Source organism: Kogia breviceps, chromosome 5 (assembly GCF_026419965.1).
Source record: "Kogia breviceps isolate mKogBre1 chromosome 5, mKogBre1 haplotype 1, whole genome shotgun sequence".
NCBI lineage: Eukaryota > Metazoa > Chordata > Mammalia > Artiodactyla > Physeteridae > Kogia > Kogia breviceps.
The window spans coordinates 115,471,240-115,494,109 of NC_081314.1; the positions used below are offsets into that span (position 1 = coordinate 115,471,240).

The following is a 22,870-nucleotide window of genomic DNA, read 5'->3' on the forward strand; positions in this document are numbered from 1 at the left end:
ATCACTGTTTGGAACTTTGTGACCCCATCTGGGTCTGAGAGAGGATATATCCTCTTCTCTCCCCTAACTTTGAAACATGTAATAATGAAAACTGTGTGCCATTATGACTGTCTTTGACTTACCACTCTTCCTATGGGGCATCAAGGGGAGTGAAGGCTGGGATTGCCATAATTCTTTATTGAATTTCAATAATTCTTTCTCTGAAACTTTAGTTGGAGAGTGAAGATAAAAGGACTGTCAAAAAAGGTAGTCTTCTCACTTCATCGGATTTTAGTGTGTGTCTGAAAGTGAAGAAAGCAATTCTTAAAGAGCATATAATGTACCTTTCCTTTTTGCACAAAACCAAAGGAAGAGGAGAAGACAAAGAGAAGCACACACTTAAGCACACACTTAAATGGGCAAGAAATATTTTTTAAACTGCAGTGAAAATTGTCTTAGAAATTTCAGTCAGTAGCAGTTAACGCAATTTTAAAATTAGAAATAAAAAAGGGTGAGGTAACCAAAAGCTGTACATAACCTCAGTTTGAATCCCTAATGGCTGTGTTGTTTGCAGTGAACATTCTAACATTGCAGTGTCCTGTCAAACTTGAATTACGAGCTTAATCAATTTATCAACAATTATTTATTGGGTCTTTAGCACTAGTCTTGGCCCTGTGTTAAGAAATACAGAGGGACTATAAAACACAAAGCCTGTTTCAAGGAGTTTACACCATAGTTGAGGAGATGACTATAAGACTTGAAATAATATAGCACAATACAGGTACTATATAAATTAAATGCTAAATTTACTTGCAGTCTAAAATGTACACATGTTCATACATTTCTAATATTTTATTTCCCTTCTGCTTTCCTCTTTTGTACATACACTTCCTCTCCATTACCTTGGTTATTGATCTTTTTAATATGTGTGAAGCACCAGGCCTAATGTACCGTAGATTTTATCTAAAGCTGGCGTTTGTGACATTCTCTGTCTGTCTTTAAAAATAAAACTAAGTTAGGGACTTCCCTGGTGGCACAGTGGTTAAGAATCCTCCTGCCAATGCAGGGGACACAGGTTCGAGCCCTGGTCAGGGAACATACCACATGCTGCGGAGCAACTAAGCCCATGCACCACAACTACTGATCCTGCGATCTAGAGCCTGCGAGCCACAAATCCTGAGCCCATTTGCCACAACTACTGAAGCCCACGCGCCTAGAGCCCATGCTCTGCAACACAAGAAGCAACCGCAATGAGAAGCCTGCACACTGTAACGAAGAGTAGCCCCCGCTCACCGCAACTAGAGGAAGCCCACGCACAGCAATGAAGACCCAACGCAGACAAAAATAAATAAATAAATAAATTTTAAAAAATAAAAAATAAAACTAAGCTAAAGTATTTCTAAACTTTTTATAACATGAATAACTTTCTGCTTGCTTAGGAATTGTTTGGAATTACTTCTCAGGAAAGAACAGATGTTGGTAAAGCTGAAGAACTAATTGGACTTTGTGCAGTTCTGTCAATACATGGGAAAGCGTCTGTCTATCCAGATACCTGCCAGAAAATAACAAAAGGTTTTCACTGACATGCAAAGCAAGAGATCATTTAATTTTTCAAAATTCTATTCTCAACACTATGTTCATTAGTTGAGTTTATCTTTCTTGTCCCTAATTATGTTGTTTTAGATGCTGAGAGCTTTACTTTTTAAAAATATGTGTAACCAATTCCAAAATTAAGTAAATATCTGTGCTTAATTGGAGGATGGATAGAGGTAACTTATTATGATCCTTAAAAAAAAAAACCCAACAAAGTAACTATGATATTAAAAACAAAAACAAAATTCTATATGTTTTAAAAAGTGAAATGTCTAGCTATAATTATTTCTTTTTCCATCCAAGAATTAACCAACTAAATATAGCTTTTATTAAATCAGTTCTACGTTATACCACACTTTAATGTGGAAATCTTATCAAACAAAAATCTTTCATTCCTACGTATCATTTTCAAAAATATTTTCTTCCTAAAACTGAGAAATGTGAATTAGAGATACATAACAAAACATCTACTTGATAGATCTATTATGCATTGATAGACAAATATGTAAAAAAATGGTTTTAGTCTCATTGAAAGGAAATGGTCTTAATATCCCTATTTTTCCCATTTATTTTGAAATAATATTTTAATTGTTCAACAATTGCTGTAAAAGGAAATTGCTTTCCTAAAAAGGTAGGACAAATAAAATAGGCCAGCTTGTTTATGAAGCAAAGTATTTTCATCCACTTACTCATAGTTCTTGGCTTTTGACAAGATGTCTCTGAAATGGAAATATTCACTCAATAATAACACAACTTTATATATACATACTTTTTCATATATATGTATTCGTGCTAAAAATTTTTAGATGAGCTTATCTGAACAGTGTAGGCCATCCATTAAAATTGAGGAATTTATTCAACTAGGTCTATGATTCTTAAGCATATCCTCATATGACATTGGAACTTTTTCCTGTCAAACATTTGTACATCGTTTTAAAGTTATAAAACTTTTGTGTATAATTTACATCTTTTGTCAATCTAAGCAAGTCTAATTCTAAGCAAGTCTCCATTAGAACAAAGGTAATTCATGCCCTGCATCACGGTCCCTAATCACTAAATTATAAAGAGATGACAATGTGCAGCTGACAAATGATCTAAAGAGATAAGCAATTTTTTAATGCTGTGCTTTAAGATAAAAAGGGAAACTTTATAAAATGTAGTTTGAGGAGTAGTACTTTCAAATGATTTTCAGCTTTCTTATATGAAAACTGTGTAGCCTGATCCCCTTTTCAGTTTGAACTTCCTTGTGGGCCTCATAAGACTAAAAGTGGTTTCCAGAGAAGATGATATTTTTAGTTACCAAAATTTTATTACCATCACTGAGACCTATTTATATTGAGACATTTATTTAACATTTAATTTATTACAATAAATCTCATGGTCTTAACACTCCATTTATTTCTTACCATTATTTGGGAAACATAACTATCAAAATATTATAAAGTAATACATGTACTAGTCAATGACAGCTACAATTATGCTGAATAAGAATAATAAACAACCCTAAAGTCTCAGTGGCTTATAAAAACAAACAATTTTTTTCTCACTCATCAAACTATGGGTTGGCTGCAGATCTGCATATCTCAGCTGGGCTTACCAGGGCTCAGTTAGTCTGGATTGGACTCCAGAAGATCAGGTTCAACTCTGCTCCACCTGTCTTCATCCCTCTAGAACCAGAGACTACTCAGGGCATAGTCCTCTCATGGTGGACAGCAGAAGCCCAAGAGTTCATGCTTACCCACACTGCTACATTCAAAACCACTCTTCCTGTAATATGGTTGCTCATATTCCATTGGCTAAAGCAGGTCACATGACCAAGCCCAACATCAACGTGGTGGGAAAATATACTCCACCTACCCCAGTAGAAGATAAGAAAATGTTACCTGGCAAAGGGTTTGACTGTATAATTCAATGATAGGGAGAATGAAGATATTCCATAATATTTCCATAATATTTTACAATAGATGTTCATTACTTTAAATTTGGAAAATATATGTGCACACCTTGAGGAAAAAACTCTTGATCAGTAAGGTGAAATGATCCACTTATAATAAGAATTTAAAGTTGAAAATTTAGCCAGAATTTGTCAGTTTATAGTAAGCGTTGAGGTTAAACACACATTTAACATGTAATTGGATTGTTAACATAGCAATGCATTTAGAATATATCTCTCAGAACCAAATGAATTTAATATCCAGCATCACTTGAAAAATTAAGTTATTTAATGATGACATTGTCTGAAAAACATACCTTTCCCTCTTGATGATTGGGTATAACAAAATAATTTTTTTCTGGCATAATTTTAGGGCAAGAAGCACCCAATAATAGAAATCTAGCATTTTTGTTATGTTAGGGAAATATACTTTTAAAATATAATTTTATGATGTCTTATTATAAAATTATGTTATATAGGCCTACTTTATTTTATAATTATAGTAAATCTAATGTTAATAAAAACTCATATGCACTGGAATGTGAAGTCCATAATCGTCACCACATATGGCTATTTCCCTGACACCCCCTTCAAGGGCTGAATGAGAACTTCAACCAACAATCCATTTGATTCTTGACACTGCTGCCCAGAGTGGTGAGCAATAAAAAGGCTAATATGTGATTTTTTGGGGTTTTTTTGTATTTTCATTTCTAAGCATTGAAGGTGCTATTTAAAAATCACTATAGTCATATTAAAGGATAGTGGCTAAAAGAGAAAGCAAAGATCTTATGTAATATTTCCTTACTTACAAATACTTGATAACTCCCAAGTTGCCCATAGAATGAAGATCTTTTTAGCCATTTACCATTCTAACTTTATTCTCCACTATTCCCTTATAATACAGCCAAATTAGGCCATTCCTTGCTTTTGAATTTTACTCTAGGCTAACCTGCCTTTTAAATTTTTTCTGGGATTTTTCTCTCCTATTATTCAAAACCCTGCTGACCTTCCAACATTTACTCATATTAAGAACTTAATTTCAAGGCCCAAATACAAGTGTCCTGAGAAACTTTTTCTGGTAACCCTAAGATATTGAGTTCCCATTGTTTTTTGTATCTCTCTGGTAATACATATTTTAACCTCTACCTTATTTGCTTTGTCAACAGTCATTTGTTGAATACCTGCCATGCATCAGCCCTTCAGAATTTCAATCTATTTCACATGTTTGTTGTATCTTAGCAAAGTATAATCTCCCTGAGATCAAAGGCTGTCTTATTCATCTTTATCTTCTGTGTTGGGCCTACCACATCCTCTTTCACACAGTAGGTGCTCAATAAATATTCAGATGAAAAAATACTTTTTGTAGAAAAAAAAGTCTCAGTAATTTTTATTCATTTTGTCCAGGAGATTTTACAAAAGGTTGTAAAATTTTACTTTAGGCTTCAGCAAAAGCACCTGGATCACAGACACTCAATAAACTGTAACAGGGTCATTAGAGGTAATTGGATCTATTTGAGCTAGGAAAAGACTGTGCCATTTGCCTTGATGTATTAAAATCAAAGATAGAATCTCATTTGTCTGGGATGGTTTGAGTGTGGGCCTGCATAACAGTTGTAACCCCTCCAGACTATTGTGGTTCTATCCTATGGATTTTCAACATTCAAATAGTAAATGATAAACTGACAATATGAGGATATACATACACTAACCTGTAACTCTTTATATAACTACAGATTTCTACAAAAATTATTAACTATTTTTACTTATATAAAATAATAAACTGAATAAAATTTTGTATTTATAAAGTTTTTAAAATCCTCTTTGATCTTTTTCCTATCTTCCTTAAGTACAGCTTTTATATGCCACTAATTGCTCAAAAACATAGAGTAGCCATTATTTCTTTATAGGCATAGAATTTTAAAGCTAGAAGAGACTAGAAACCATTGAATCTTTTCTGTTAATTTCACACAATGGTAACCAAGGTCTATAAAATTCTCATAACTATCAGAAGTAAAACTGTGACTAGTCTCCTGCCTCCTGATGTAATGTTCTTTCTACTTTCCCATCCTATACCTTTTAAAACTCTTCTGTCTTTTTTTCAGATCTCTATAATAAGACATCTTTATAACTACTTGGAAGTACTTCCAACTCTACCCTCAACACAAATCTTTACTCGGTGATTGTCTTCTATTTTACAAACTCCTGTCATGAAGAGTCTTTTTGTAAATTCTCTTCTGCCCAAATTCAAAGACTGTCCTCCTTTATGAAACAAACTCTGCCATTCCAACTCACAGTGAACTATTATTGAGTCTTCAAAAGAAATATTCTGTATCTACAAGTTAAAAACTTTGCTAGCTAAGGAGAGGGATGTAAAGACAGCTTTCAGGCAGTTTATAATACAGGTGAGGAGATTAAACATGTTCATGTTAACAGGGCAAAATATTACGAGCGTTTTAAAATGGCCACAATGAACTGTTGGAGCACAAATGAGAGATAGAGCTATACAGAGATATAGGTAGTATCTGGTGTAATCAACTAAAGATGGTAAACATTCTAGAAAGAGGGAAGGACAATTCGAGACTAAGGTTAAGCACTATTCAAAGACAAGAGCTGGAAAGTGCAAAAGGAAAACAGCAAGTATCAAATTTGGCAAGGCTTAGGGTTTGTTAAGCAGGGTAGTGAGGAGAAAGACAGGAGTAAGTCAAGGTGAAGTTTGGTCATTTACAGTCTTAATTTCCAAAAAAAGGTGCTTGAACTTCATTTTCCAAGAAGTATGAAATTGAGAATATATGAACAAGGAAATTTCTTGATCAGAGCTCTGCTTGGGAAGATTAAACCAGCTGGAATCTATTGAATGCATTGAAGAAGGAAATAACTAGACCAAATAAACCAGATGGGAATGAAATATGATAGTACAGGCAACAGTTAAGGAGGGCCAGGACTAGAGCAGGAAGTGGGAAAAAAATATATGGGGTCAAATGTGCAACAACACAAGAATAGAATCAATAGGATTTGGTAACTGATTGGATATGGGCATAAGAAAGTGGGAGAAGCAGTTAACAGAGATGGCCATAAACAGAGAAGGAGAAAACAGAAGGACATGCATGTATTGCAGGGGAAAATTATTATAATGTTTTTGAAAAATATTCAGTTCTAATTTAAATTCACATTATGCATATTAAATGTGTACCACAAATCATATGTATATTTTGACACAGTAGTGATTTAATGCTTAATTATATACTGACATATTGTTCATTAATTGTTTCAACCATTTCCATCTTGTCTCTTCAGTGATACCAGATCCTTCTTGAGGAAGGGGGAGAAAGGAGTAGGCAAGATAAATTGATAAGTAGAAAGCTCTTATTATATTCCACACTCAAGCACTATGTGTATGCTGCTATTCCCATTTTACAGATAAGGAAACTAAGGTTCAAAACTATCAGGTAAGTCTCATATATTGCCAGAGATGATGTAATGTGACCCCAGTCTTACTGACTCCCAGAACCCAGGGACTTTCAGGAGTACTAACCGGTAGAGATTCCAGGAAGCAGATTTTGGCTGAATATAAGAAAAAAAACCAAACCCTTTTTAACAATTAATTACTGCTCTGAAGTTCAAGAAGCAAACTGAGACATACAGGGAAATGTTAATAGGATTATGTAGGTATGCAATCTGCAAGTAAAGGAAATCACACAGATTTTTGTTCCAAATTTCTCAAGATAATAACTGATATGACAGCAAGGTACATGGAAGCAAAAATTAAATATTATGGCTTTTCCTCTTCGTTGTGCTAAAGTACACACTTTTAAAAAATTAATTTAATTTTTAAATTTATTTACTTTTGGCTGTGTTGGGTCTTCATTGCTGCGTGCGGACTTTCTCTAGTTGCAGCGAGCAGGGGCTACTCTTCGTTGTGGTGCACAGGCTTCTCATTGTGGTGGATACTCTTGTTGTGGAGCACGGGCTCTAGGTGCGCAGGCTTCGGCAGTTGTGGCATGTGGGCTCAGTAGTTGTGGCTCACAGGATCTAGGGAGCAGGCTCAGTAGTTGTAGCACACGGGCTTAGTTGCTCCACATGTGGGATCCTCCCAAACCAGGGCTCAAACCCATGTCCCCTGCATCAGCAGGGAGATTCTTAACAACTGCGCCACCAGGGAAGTCCTAAAGTACAGATTTTTAAAATAGTTTCCTTTTGCTTTTTTTTTTTTTTAACTCAAATGGTAGATGTTTTCACAATTTTCCTTGGATTTAATGTATACATGTTTGAGTGTTGTGGTAGGACTATACAGATGTAAAGACAGTGATCAAATTCAAGTATTAGCTTCTAATTAAGATTTCAGAAAGTAATTTGTTTCTTTGCTAAAGTATGTAACTTTTACATGGCAGACTACTAGTGGAATGAATACATGGAAATATGTTCCATGTGTACATTTCACAAGAAAGTAAAACTGAACGTTTTTTGACGTTAGGGAGCCAAGCTCCATTGCACTTGCACACATAAATTTGCCCTGAGCAGGTTAGAAAATATAACGTAAATTAATATTTAGACTTTGAAGTTGAAGTGTAAATTCAAGTCTCATCTTTTTATGCAACCACACCCACTTGTGAAGAATACCCTCTCACAAACAGACAAACCTACCTGAGTACAAATGGTCAACTGGTCCTGCTAAAATCTGAATAAAGTTTTAAAAGAAACACAGCAAAATCCAAAACCAAATTCTCCTATCTCCTTCTTATTAAAGTTGTTTGCTTGATTTTTCCCAGACCATATACATTAAGAAAAGGGAGGGTGTTTTAAAATTTTTTATGTTTATTTTACAATTTTTTATGTTTAACTTTATTATAATTTATGGAAAAATATGTCTGTGATCTCCAAGTGGGGTCCCTTTACTTTAGATTAGGTTAAAGTGTGGTAGTTTGACATGTAGAAACAGCTTAGTCCAAATTAGAAATGGTATACCCAGTGCAAAATGAAGGAAAACTTCTTTTTCAATAGCCAGGCAAATTTCAACAGCCATCTCCCTTCCAAAAACCCCACAGCAAAGTAGGATGAGGTAGCAGGTGTTGAAGGATAAAATAACCTTGAGATCCACAGAGAAATAGGCAGAAGTTTTTGGACAACATTTAGTCTAAGATTAGGTCTAAAATCCCTAAGGTTCTCCTAGATTCCTTTCTGGAGAACACTATGTCTAAAATAAGAGTTAGTAACCTGGCTCTTGGAGTTTATCACAACTCAAGCTAGACAGATTGGTGAAAGGGAACTCTGGATACCATATCTTTATAAATTCTCTGGAACCTTGCACCAGAGTTCATGGCAAATTGGATCAAAGCCAAAGACCTTAAAGGATTGGCCTGAGTGTTGATAGCTGGCTCTAGGAGGAGGAATGGAGACAAGGACAGATTTTTACATTTCAGCTATTTATTTAGAATCCTCATCAGGGAGGATGAATATGTCTACTTGTGTGATTTAATGCTATCCAAAAGCATATTCTTATTTTTCAAAGAGAGAAACTGGGCCTGATAGGAGGCTAAGAAAATTTCCCAACATTATGTAGAGAGAGTCAAGCTAACATTTGCATTCAGACTCCAAAATTCATTATCTTTCCACTAAATCAAGAGGTTGTAATATTCCTTATTCACAAGGTTTTGTTTTTTTTAAAAAAACACATTGTTCCCAAATTAGGATTCATCTTTCCATTTTCTAATTTAGCTTATTATTTCAGTGACTATATAGGTCATACAATAAGCCTCTGGATCTTATACTATCACTTGAACTTAGCCTTTGCTTTAGTTCCTCTTAGTCTCTCTGCCTAAAGTAGACAAAATATTCTCTAACAGTAATACAACTTTTCCCTTAATTGATGCTTTCTCATAAAATCTCAACAATAGTATACTTTTTATAAATTCTAATTCTTCTTGATCAAACCTTCAAATAAAAAGAAAAAACAAACCAATTTAGCAAAACTATTTACATTTTTAAATTAACGACAATACAAAAACACAGACCAATGTAAAAAAATGACAAACATAGAAGACTTCTCAGATACTAGACTGAAAAATTGAAGAACAAAGAGATTAAAATAGCAAGTGACTATTTTAAATATATTTTAAAAAATTTTTGTAAACATTGTTAAACAAAGGAAAAAAAGATCTGAGGAGATATTTTAAATTTGGTCAGCTTCCTTCTGGCCATTTCCAAATAAACATACCAAAACTAGGAAGGGTACATTTTAGTCTGAGACAATCTGGGCTATTTAGAAAAAGGTCTTTCTCTTCATTTAGACTATTAACCTCTACACACACACCCTTAGAATTACATACACAAAAGTCAAATATAAATTAACTTCTTAACAAAAAGACAGCCAAAATCTTCTGTGCATGTAATTTTATATATTTGTAAGTCTCAGAGAATACAGTACCAGGTATAAGCAAACTTAGATTCTAAACTGAACCTTACCCCTTTCTAACACAGTGACTGGATAAGTTAGTAATAACTCTGTGCCTCAGTTTTCTTATTTGTAAAGTAAAGGAGTTGGGATGGATAATTTCTAAAGTCATTTCCAGCTATATGATTATATATGATTCTCAGACAAGTGGGATGAGAAAATCTATGAGGCTGTATTGAATTGCATTTGTCCTTGGTCCTGAACAACTTCAGAATTTTAAGCTGATTCATTACAGCCAGGAAGGAACATTTCCATTTCAATTTCTAAGATTATCATAGCCAGGTTTAACCCTTTCAGATTAAATGTTGATTTTATTTTTCTTAGCCCTCTATATTTGTTAGCCCAGGACTTTCCTGTAATTAGACATCAATCTTTTGATTAATTCTGTATTTGCTTCAGGTAAGTGCCTACTTTTAGCCCCTAGATTAGTTCTAATGTGTGTGCTATCTGCCCTATGTATACTTGCTCTTGTGTTTTTGTGCCCTTCTCCTTGTACCTAAGTAGCACTTTACTTCAGCTGATAATTCTCTTTAAGAGCCCAATCCTGCCCTGTAAGATTTTTAACAATTCTATCCCAAATAATGGATAGGATGGTACACTTCTACTTCTGTCTCTGTTTTAAACCAGAAATATTTTATATCAAATATCACAAATCCTCTTGTTATTACAATATTCTTGTATCTAAACATCTGTAATATTTCTTAAAATAAAGGGGATTAGAATTTTCATCTTAAAATATGTTCCAAAGTTTTAATTATTAGTTACTCAATAGGTACATTCTACTTACATAACTTAAAGATCATATCATACTCCATAACTCAAAATTATAAAATTATAGTAAATTAACTGATGTACACATAGGAGTCATTTTAGCAAACTGTAAATTCAGTAATGACGTAACTAAATCCAAAGGTTCAAATGGCTGACTCAGGTAGTAATTTATTAATGTGTTTTTACCACTCAGACACACATATTGATATATTAATTGTTTTAATCAGTAAAAGGGACATACCAGTGAGAAATACGACTTTTTTTTTCCCTCTTTCTTGGTGTATAATCGAGAGGTTATCTCTAGCCTGAAGGGAAAAAAGGGTAGATGGAAAAGTATATTTTTATTGTATAAAAACTTAAATAGGAAATAATTATCTTAACTAAAAGTCTCTGAGTTTCTGCATTTTTCATTCAAAACAATCTTAATAACCCTACCTTTAATTTATTTCATAATGTGTATGGCAGAGTCCCAGGCTGCTGGCATTAGACAAAGACTCAAGTAGAAAATAGATGATAAGAAACTAACTCTGTCGGGGAGTAGTTAAATAAACAATACCGTATAATACTCATATAAACACTAATTATTGCCAGGACTGAAGAGTATGACTGTGCCACTATATTTCTTCTTTCTAAACACACTTCTGAGGAAGTAGTTTTAGTTCTTTTTTTGAGTTCTTTTAGCCTTTAAGGCTATTCTTTGGGAGTACAAAGGTACAAAGAAAAATAAAGTTAAAATCATTAAGAAAGATTTCTTCAGAGTCTCCCAAATAAAGCCTTTGATCAAGCTCTTAAATATTATCAATAGATTGTTCAATTGTTAATTCTATAAAAATTATACAAAATTTTAGTGCTTTTCTAGAGTCTAGTGAATAATTCTAAGTATTTCTATTGCTACATGAGAAAATGAAGGCAGATTATAAATTTCCCTAGATAGTTTTTTAAAGTGATATAAATAATCAAAATCACCTTTCACTCCCAGTATTCCCTAAGCAAATTATTGGTTGCAGAGTGTAATTTATGTTTACAATGATTAGCTAATAGCTTGCAATATATTAAATTCATAATGTAAAGTTGTGAATTTTAGTTATGTGTATATAGTTTATTGTACAATGAGTCCTTTTTCATAATTACTGTGTACAGTAAGTATATTAATACCTATATTATGCCTTTCTTAGAATAATACTTTAAAATTCTAGAGTTTCATAAGTGTTTTATGTGAATTTTTAACTTACTAAAAAATATTTACTGAGAATCTGGTATATGTCAGGCACCCTCAATGTGCCAGTAATATAGCAATGAACAAGTCCTGATTTGAATGCTTATTGTTGGGAAATAATATCCATACTGTGTTTGAAATAGTTATTGTTTTCTTTAATATGGTATATTGGAATGCACTGCAGTGAAACAGTGACTTTTGTAATTTAATTATAATAAAGCAATTTTTTAAATAGATTATCCATTACTAATGCTAAACATTCTCATGACCAATTACCTTTATATCATCTTGTCAGTTAGTGGCATTGAAAATCGAGTTTCTTCATTACTAATAATGCTTTGATTTTATTGCTTTCTTTTTATACATGGTGGCAATGGAAAATTCTACACAAGTCGTTGAATTTTGCAGTTCCACGAGACGGTTCATCATTCTCTTCTACTGTAGCTGTATAATATCCTTTCTGTACATGATATGCTTGTTCTTTTAGTTCATCTTCTTTCTATTCTATTTTCTCTCTCCTCTCCTTGAGGCTGCTATTATTCTTCTCCACCCTCTATCCCATAACAAACTTTCCCAGCAAACTTGACTCCAGGACCCCTTTGTGTCATCCTGAAAAAAAAAAAGTGTGTGAAATATGCTTTAATAGCATGTCTTTGCTGCTTATATAAAGGAACACTGTAGGTAGAATAACACTTCATTTTTCTGTGATATATTGCCATATTGTAACATCATTGCCAAGGGACTTATTTTTTCAATATATTTAATAGTAAATTTCTCTATGAGCATATCAACTGGAAAATAATGTCTATTATTCCTGATGAACTGGCAAATTTCCTATTATTAAACACTGAGCATTGTATGATCAACTACATTTTTCCTTAACTGACAAGAAACTTGGAGCCAGGAACCAAGCTTTATGCGACCACAGGTCTATATAATTTTGGTAGCCCTAAGAAAAGAGAATTCAAAATTATGAACACAAAATTAAGTGCAGGGCTATGGAAGGGACTCGTGTAAGTTCAGAGCCTTGAAGCTTAACTTTTATTAGCTACATGGCAAATCCACTTCTGCTTGGAATTAAGATTTATGCCCAGCTGCTACTATTTTCCTCTATCATTGTTTCTTAATGTACTAGCTACCTTGTTATCCTTATACAATTGGGATCTAATTGGTTGTTTATCTAAAATTTCTGAAAAATATGGAAATTATTAACAATTACATACACATAAACGTATTCTTTAAACTGAAAGCACATAAATATTAATTTGTTTGTTAATCTTTTCATTGATACCCAAGGCTTTTTATTTGGGTAAGGTATTAAATGGACGTTAGTTAACAGAGGTTGTCTTCTGTTTAATTACCCCATCCTCATCTTTATAATTTGAATTTTATATTTTAATTTTGGACTAATGGTTTTATATTTCATGTACCTGTGCTTTTATTATAAGATGCCTCAAAATTATTTCAAAATAGGTGGATTAAAGTTATACTTACGACTACTTGTACATAAATTATCTAATTTTTAGATTATCCATGATAATGTTGTCATATATGGCTGATTACCTTGGACTTTCCTGAGTTGCTTCTTTTTGTTATTTTTGGCATACACTATATAAACAAAAGATAATTCATCCCACTCAAAACACATGACAAAGTTTTTATTGTATGTAATTTAGGACTATGTTGCTTCAAATTTCCAAAATCCTAACTGAGTATACATTAGGTACCATTTCTTATACACACTGATTATTTAAGTATACTCAAAAATAATAAAGGTGGGTAGATGTGTGTGTGTGTGTGTGTGTGTGTGTGTGTGTGTTTTAATGAACAGGCAAAAGTAGAAATGAATCAATGTTTCAACATAGCTTTTGTGTTGAAGCTAACATATGCTTTTAAATTTGCCTAGGGACAAATTGTAGAAATATTAGCTATTGCCAATCTGTTTTGTCACACAAGAATGAATAGCAAATGGTCATTGGTATTTTCATCTGACCTTGTGGTGTGGAGTTTTAAGAACCTGCAATAGGGCACAGATGTGTACTATCCTTTAAAATCTGCATCTAATCTTCTGGGCTTAGTTTCAGAATCTAGTGCTATCATTTAAAACAAATATAGTTTGTTCTTTCATCTGTGCAGCATAACAGAATAATTTTAACCAAAGTCAGACACATATTCTGAAAGAAATCACTGTCTACCCTTCCATGAAAGAACTAAATTTCAGTACCTTACTTCAAATTTTACTTGTTCAATAAATTAATTTCACACATCTTATTTTGAGTCATCCAAGATGGAGTGATTTCATTTCTTAACAAAAATGGTTTGTTTCATAGTGTGTGCCTTGCTATGAGCTTTAGTAAATTCTGAAATCCATTAATACAGGAAATTTGATTTTACACCATTTTGCAGACAAAAATAGCATGTTATTGCATGGATGAAAAAGGACAATTAAAAACTTTTAAAATATTTTCTGAGGGAAAGTTCAGTTTAGGTTATCATGAAAATGCTGCTTAAATCAATAGGCCTTATAAAACTGTAAGATTAACAAATATGAGTTCTTTTAGAATTAACAATCAAGGTCTTTATTCTCAGTGTAACACAATCATGCATCATTGTAAGTTGCAGTTTCTGAAACTTCGTCATTGTTTACATTTTGAATGTGTGACAGCACAATGTTGGAGAAGTACCTAAGATGGATACTGAAAATAATGGGGGATTAAAAGTGATACCATAATAGAATGGACTAAAATTACTAGTGTGGTTACACCTGGGAAAACTGAAAAAAAGAGAAAATAAGATTGAAACACATTAAAACAGGGAAGTTTTAATAGGCTGAACTGTGATGTTTCCACTAACTTTAATGTTATAAGACATTTAGAAAAGGAAATTTAAGAAACTTTTTTAAGCACTGATTTTCCTAGTGAGTTCTAAACATAGGCAATTTGTCACCCTTAGGAGGTAGTGTACAGTAAAAATACAAAATAATTCATGCAAGATTTAGATATGTGATGAATAACGATATACTATTGGTTTATTACAGGAAATAAAGAAGTTTGAGACAAGTACTTCTGATCAAAGCAAGGAGAGAAACCAAAGTTTGGTGCCCCTGTGCAATAGAATACTGCAGAGATGAGAAATTTGTCTCTAATTATTATGTTTCATTTTTTCACTTTGAGAATATAATACATTTTTACAATGTAGCCTATCATGAAAAATGATCTAGGGCTTCCCTGGTGGCGCAGTGGTTGAGAGCCCACCTGCCGACGCAGGTGACACAGGTTCGTGCCCCGGTCCGGGAAGATCCCACATGCCGCGGAGCAACTAGGCCAGTGAGCCATGGCTGCTGAGCCTGCACGTCCGTAGCCTGTGCTCCGCAACGGGAGAGGCCACAACAGCGAGAGGCCCGCGTACCGAAAGAAAAAAAAAAATCTAAAGTAATAATATTTTGAATGAACATAAGTAATAACTGATTTATGAGACAATTACTCTAGTTCTTCACTCTAAGCAGATATATAAATATATATATATATATATACATGTTATAATCACATGTATATTTAAAATAAAGTTTAAGATATTGCAATAATTCATAGTGAGTATTTGCTTCATGATGACTACTTAGGTATTCGGTATTGACTTTAGAAATCACAGCTTGTTTTAGGATCTAACATCCCATGAAACAAATTTGACTGCCTGTTGCAACAAGTATAAGTATGTCATTAAAGACTATAAAAGTAACTTGCTAAAAATGCCAGCTTGCCTCTTCCAGTTTGCTCTTTGAATGGTCACAAACTTTTGTTTGTAATTCTTATTGCATGAATCCCTTAGGATAGGCTTGGTTATGCTGTGGTAACAAACAACCCTAAATGTCTCAGTGGCTAACATAACAAATGTTTATTGTTTTGCTCACTCTGTACATCTGGTGCAGATCATTTGAGGGTATTGTTCTTCATTGTCTTTCAGAGACCAGACTGATGGATGTTGCAAGCACTATCTGGAATGCTTCCAATCACTGTGACAGCAGGAAAGACAGTTCATGAAGGTCTCACTCTGTCAGTTAAATGTTTTGGCCCAGAAATGACCCACGTTGCTTCTGTTCATGATTCCTTTGGCCAGAACTAGTCACATGGACTCACCTGAGGAAGGCAAGTAAAGAGAAAATCAGAAAAGAAAATCCTACCAGGCAGCCAAAGATCAGAAACAGTTGGTGAACTGCACTAATGATTTCCACACTGTACATACAGCACCAACCTAACTGTTTTAAAGGCAACTATTATTGATTGAATAACTCATTTGAAACACAACCATGACTAAAAAGTAATATTAAAAGGCCATTTTTGTTGGCCTAGAAGAGTAAAAGAAGCCTTCTTAAGAGCCAGCTTCTGCTGGGATTCCTTGCTATGGTTTCAGTGTACTTCAAAAGCCTTCTACTAACTGTAAGCTTGGGTAAAACTGCTATTTTGTTGAGTGATGTCAGTTACAAAAACACTTCAGCAAGAGTGGTAAGCTCTTGGCAAGCTATCTGTCTCACTGGGAAACAAATTTCTGGAGAAGGGAATAACCGTACATGCTGTTATCACTGTCTTAAACTGAGAATGATCTCAGCCTTAAAAGTTGTTTCATCAAGGCCCTGCTGAAAACTTAGCCATTTTAAGGACAGGTGTCCTGCCAAAATGCTTATTGACTGGCTGTCACTAGATAATGTATTACTAATAAACTGAGAAACAAACTGAAGTCTCAAATACAGGAAAAATTTTCCCAGTCCATTAAGGATATGAAAGAAAAGGATTTTAGGGCTGTTTCAAAAATACAGCAGTGTCTGAACCTTTGAACATTATCTGTGTGGTGGGAACAACCAAAAACAAAGTTAGTTTCACACAATGCCTTATATTCAATTTCCCATTTCTCTAGGATAATGAACATTTTTAAAATGAAACAGTGGTTGAGGATCAAATATTAAAGCTTTTAGTAAATGTTGGCTTTGAAATATCCTTATCTTTGACATGCTGATTTTGCAAAATAGGTCATAGATCCCAGAAATATTTAATTAAATAGTACTTTGCATAAATATTTCAAACTTTGCCATTTTAATGTATTGGGAAGATAAAATGAAAGGAGAATGTTTATAGATAGATTTTTTTTAGTGTTTTGTATTCTATTGTATTGCAATAATAAAATAAGATATATGAAGAAAAGATTGCTGTCTTTTGGAATATAACAACCTAATAATTATTTTTATTATTAAACAGAAGTATTAACAGCTAATGTTTCTTAAAAATTTACCATGTGCCATGCACAATTATTATGAAAACTTTATATGTGTTCACTAATTGTATTCTCACAACAATCCTCTGGTGTAGGTATTATTATTATTATCAGCAATTCATGAATGAAAAACATTAGGACATTCTGAATCCCAAACTTTTGCATTCACATTTTTTTCAGAATATGGGCTTTGGAGACAAAGAAACTTGAGTTCCAAATCTTACTTTACATTTAGTAAAAGCAGCAGCAACTTTCAACAAATTATGGAACCTCTGTAAACACCAATTTCTTCATTTGCAAAATTCACAATCTTTTGATGGGAAAAAGTATGAGTAAGAATGGAAATTATCAATACTTAGCACACTTAGGTCCAAAAAACATCAGGTAATATCATCATCACCATCATCATCATTATCAGATATAAAGGAAAGCATTGTGCATAATCTCAGTAATATAGTGGATACTTAATATATATTAGTTACCTTTCTTGTATTTCTTCAAAAGTCATAATAGGCTGAAAAGACAAAAGACTACTCCACATGTGAAATGGAATCTAACCGGGATGGAATTCCACAGGACTATGAGAACTGTGTCTGTGAATGACCTTGAAATGAAAACCCAGGGACTATTTTTAATCCTATTTCTAAATTTAACTGTGTCATAGTCTTATATTAGTCCTCTCATTGCCAGGGAGTTTGGTGTTCATTTAACATACACTGAGTACATTTTTCAGTGTATCAGCTTTCAAATCCTGGCTTAGAATGAGCTTCAATGACTATTCACATTTCCCGCAGAGGCATGGTGGAATTTAATAAAAGATCTGTGGATTGAAGGGGGAGTAGGATATCAGGGTATGAAAGATTTGTGACAGCTCTGATATATTTCTTTCCTCTGTTCAAAAGCAAAAACCACAAAGCACTTTAAAATTACTGAGAAAATTACAACTGAATGTTAGTACTCTTTAAATCCAAGCATCACCTCTGACTATTAAAATGAATGTAAAGCTAAAGTGTATTTGAGGTTCAGTGATTTAAGTAAAAGTTCTCTGGGACTGAAGGTATCTCCTATACTGTCTGATTAAGGATACCCATCTGCAAAACCAAATGATGCACCAACATTGCAGGCTCAAATCAGTTTAATTGATTTGTGTGTATCATTATCCTCTCTGATATGCTTATGTTTTCAATTGTCAAAAGCAGACTTTGCCAATTAAGAGCTATGTTACATATAAAGCAGTCAGAGGATGGAGAGTCCTATCATTAGTCTATATCACACAGTGCTGGCCAAGAACATTACTTTTCAAAAATGGAAAAAACACAGCTTGAGAAATAGGTGCAATGGCACATTAATTCATGCAAATCCAGGAAACTAATGTGGAGGTGGTGCTATACTTAAAAACTAGTTTGGGTTCCAGGATGGCCAAGTAAAAGATCCAAAAGCTAACTGAAGGTAAACTTAGCCCTATTATGTTAGCCTAGCAAATTGAAAGAGATTTCACAAGAAATTTTTCTGAAGTAGGTAAGAATCTTGACAAATAATTGCCATTAAAATGAATTTTTCAGGGATTTCCCTGGTGGCGCAGTGGTTAAGAATCCTCCTGCCAACGCAGGGGACATGGTTCTATCCCTGGTCCAGGAAGATCTCACATGCAGCAGAGCAACTAAGCCTGTGTGCCACAACTACTGAGACTGCACTCTGGAGCCCGTGAGCCACAACTACTGAGCCTGCATGCTGCAACTACTAAAGCTCGGGCGCCTAGAGCCTGTGCTCTGCAACAAGAGAAGCTACCACAATAAGAAGCCTGCGCACCGCAACAAAGAGTAGCCCCTGCTCACTGCAACTAGAGAAAGCCCACGCACAGAAACAAAGACCCAACACAGCCAAAAATAAATAAATAAATTTATTATTATTTTTTTAAATGATTTTTTCAGGGGCTTCCCTGGTGGCGCAGTGGTTGAGAATCTGCCTGCCGATGCAGGGGACACAGGTTCGTGCCCTTGTCCGGGAGGATCCCACATGCAGCGGAGCAGCTGGGCCCATGAGCCATGGCCACTGAGCCTGTGTGTTTGGAGCCTGTGCTCCTTAATGGGAGAGGCCACAACAGTGAGAGGCCCGCATACCACAAAAAAAAAAAAAAAAAAAAAAGATTTTTTCTAAAAAGCTGAAAGTATGTATCACTTTGCTTATTTCTAATAAAAATTAGCCACACATTAAATCATTTTTTGTTTAACATTCCTACTAAGTTTTTGCTAGAATAAAAATATCCAACTATAAAATTTAATGACAATATTTAACATCTTTGTTGATGCCAACAGATTTGAAATTTAAAATTTCCATTTGTCCAAGGGATTTAAAAACTTCTTTTTTGTTATGATTTCATTGATGGAGATGAGAAAAAGAGAATATATATATACACCAAGTTGTTATGGATGAAAAGCACTTTGATTTAAAAAAACAAAAAGATAAACTAACACCCTTGTATGGGTTGGCTACTACTAATTACAAAGAAAATTGCTAAACTTCGCTTCACTGGCTAAAATACATCAATTGAGGCAACAAATAAAATTTAAGTCTCCACGTTCAGAAAAGGCTACTTAGGAGTAAAGAAGTCAATGAGAATAAATTCTCTCTCTTCTCATTTCTCATTAAAACATTCTGGGAGATGCATCTGTGAGGAGCAGCTCACTCTGCCAACCAGAAAAGTTAGGGTTAAAACTGTATACAAAAATTGAATACTGCTATCCCAGTCATGAAGTGGTATCCCTGCAGGGTGATCCCTCTTTTCTTCTGGAAAAGAGTTAGAAAAAGGCAAATAAACTGCAGGCAAGCAGCAGATCCAAGGTCCAAGTATCATGACCAGCAAAGCAATCACCAGCTAAATCCACCATGAGGCAGAGGAAAACACCTTGAGAATATCATGCTTTGGAACCAATTATGGAACATTAGAGGTAATGGACAGTGTACACCATCACTTTCTTCTTGATGTCCTGCAGCCACATAGAGTCTCCTTTGAAAGCTTATGCTCAATGCTTAATCTGATGTGGTTGGGAAGAAGAACAAGCTGTTTTCTACCTCTCTCAATTCCTCTGACTTACTCTGGAGCTTTCTGAAACATGCAAGAACAAATATTTTTAAAATCCTGCTATTTTTTCAGGAAAAAAATATACAGATAATTGAGTCCACTGGGGTAAGCCTTTGTCAGTCACAGCCATACCTTACTGAAAGTGACTTTTGATTGATAGTGACTTGTATAATAATGTATTACCTTGTAAGAAACATTTGTGGGAAGGCAATATAGAGGTTTCTTTGTGATTAGTTCTTGTTTGTGTGTGTGTGCTCTAAGGGATTAGTTTTTTCTTTTAAAAAATTTTTAACATAAAGCTCTTCTTTCTTCCTCTGCAATTCTTGAGTACCACTGAGCATATTTTGATTATTTTTGATGTCACTGTTTGATAGTCTTCTTTCTTTAGGTACAATTCTCTGACATACACTGCTTGACAGAAAAAAGTATCTACAAGAATTTCCTGAGACGACATTCATATACAGCATGTGTTAGATTTTTCATTTTCATTTGGCATTTTCCAACTCAACTAATTATGTTATCACTCAATGTACACATTAAAAAAGAAAGTTCTAAGTAAGAAAAAAGCACAAAAAACCCTTGAAGTCCTGCTGCCTAACTTTAGAGATATTCCTGACATCTCTAAATGGAAGAAAATTATACTGGTGGTTTTATATATATGCATATTGTGTGCTTCTCTGTCTCTCTCCACCTCCACCCTCTTTCTTTCTATATCTATTTCTCTAAAGACTTCTCTCTCAAGAATACAGGGTCTTTACTGATCCATTCAATGGTAATGGTTGCTACAGAGTTTATTGGCCTTTTCTGGGTTGTTGCTAGCTGTAGAGGTTTTGACACATTACATCTCTCCATCAAATATATCTATTACTTACATTTCTCATCTCTTTCTTAGGCTATAAGGTATGCAGAAATTCTGCCAAACATAAAAATGAATGGTCAATTGTGACATGAATTGAGAATGTGGCAATGAACATATACTACCAGTACATATTTACAAGCAAATACAGTGCTCCCCTTCCCGTATCCACCAGGGGGTTGGTTCCAGGACCACTACCTCCTCACCCTTGATAGCAAAATCCACGGATTCTCAAGTCTCTTATATACAATGGTGTACTACAGTTGGCCCCCCATGTTGTGGGTTCTGCATCTGCAGACTTAACCAACTGCAGATCAAAAATCGAAAGTCGAAAATCAATGGAAGGTTGGTTGAGTCTGTGGATTCGGAACAAGCAAATACAGAAGGCTGATTGTAACTGTATTCATCATCTATTCCAATCAACTGTATTTTAATCAGTCAGTCAGCCATTGATTATAAGGCACATCATTATATGCATCACTAAGAAAGAGAACATATTTCCATTTAAATTTGACACATCATCACTTGTAAGATGAACCTCCATTTCATAGGTGAAAGACATAGAGAAGGAGGGCACCACAGATTGATGAAATGTAGTGAACATATGTATGTTGATGTGCCTTTTCCTCTTGTACTTCTAGTGTCAACTACCAAGCATATTACATTGATATTTTACTTACCTGCCTTCTTTCACTCTTCTGTTTTCAAATCAAATTTATGTACAAGTAATTTTGCTGATTTGGCCTTGATTTTAGGATGCAGTTTAAGGCCTGTGCTTGGGTTCTCTCCAATGTATGTCATGGATCTTGGCACTATTTACTCCTGCAGAGTTCATTTCATTTATTCTGCCTTCAGTTGGCCAGTGACACAGATATCAGAGAGAGCTGGCACATGAGTCCAGTACTTAGGAACCACTTTGTTATCCCTGATTAAAAGAATTATTCAAAAATACATATCAATTTTATGGAGTAGTATGCCATTTGTTATGTTAGTTTCTGTAACTTTTGATGATTTTGAAATATTTTTAAATTAAATATTTGAAGTTTTAAAGAAGAAAAAAAATACATATCCATTTTAAAAGCATTTGGGCTAAGATCTACAAAATTGTGAGGGAGGAAAAGTTAGTCTTCAGTGTCACCCTTCTTCCTGATGGCTAATTTTCTTACTTAGTATTCCAAAACATGAAGGTCAGAGGGTGCACTATTATTCTGGGTAAAGCCCACAGCTCCTACTAAAAGCTGTGTGTTCTTTCTCTTATATTCTTAGGAATAGCATTTTATCAATAAGGAAATATGATAATATTATCCTTCCAATTGGATAAAGAGAGGGAAGTGAGACAATGTCCCCAGAAAAAAAATGATATGCATTTAACACTGACCTTTGGGAAAGCAATTAATATTTTTTTAATCCTATAATTAGGGACTTTAAGTGAATTGGGTAGAGGCAGGGCAGTTTTAGAACAAATAACAAATGAGAGAAATTATGACAGGTTACCAGGTAAGATATTTTGGGGAAGGTGGACCTTCCATCTATCCACAGTGTATAGTTAGAACTTAAAGTCATTAATGCCAAGAACTAGCCTAGATTTAGGGAAAGCATTTGCTTCATCTCAAAGAAAACTTTATAATAGTCATACAGTAGATTATAGAAAAAAACCATTCATTTACTCATTCATAATCTTTTTTAGCATCTGTTATCAGCCTGGCCTGGGCTTGGTGTTAGGGAGATAG

The 22,870-nt window shown here is 34.2% G+C and overlaps 1 long non-coding RNA gene across 5 annotated transcripts in view; it reads right to left on the reverse strand.

The window, feature by feature from the left end:
* Positions 1–239: 239 nt before the first annotated feature.
* Positions 240–22,870, reverse strand: part of LOC131757844 (uncharacterized) — a 49,768-nt gene continuing 27,137 nt past the window's right edge. For 2 of the 5 annotated variants that reach the window (XR_010840806.1, XR_010840802.1), the window contains exons 3-5: positions 15,848–16,073; positions 12,217–12,549; positions 10,927–11,029 (exon numbers count right to left, since the gene is read on the reverse strand). This is a non-coding gene — a long non-coding RNA (uncharacterized lncRNA). Of the gene's footprint in view, positions 282–7,321; positions 7,669–10,926; positions 11,030–12,216; positions 12,550–15,847; positions 16,074–17,684; positions 17,785–22,870 lie in introns of those variants that run through there. The other 3 variants (XR_010840804.1, XR_010840803.1, XR_010840805.1) reach the window with 3 other exon arrangements.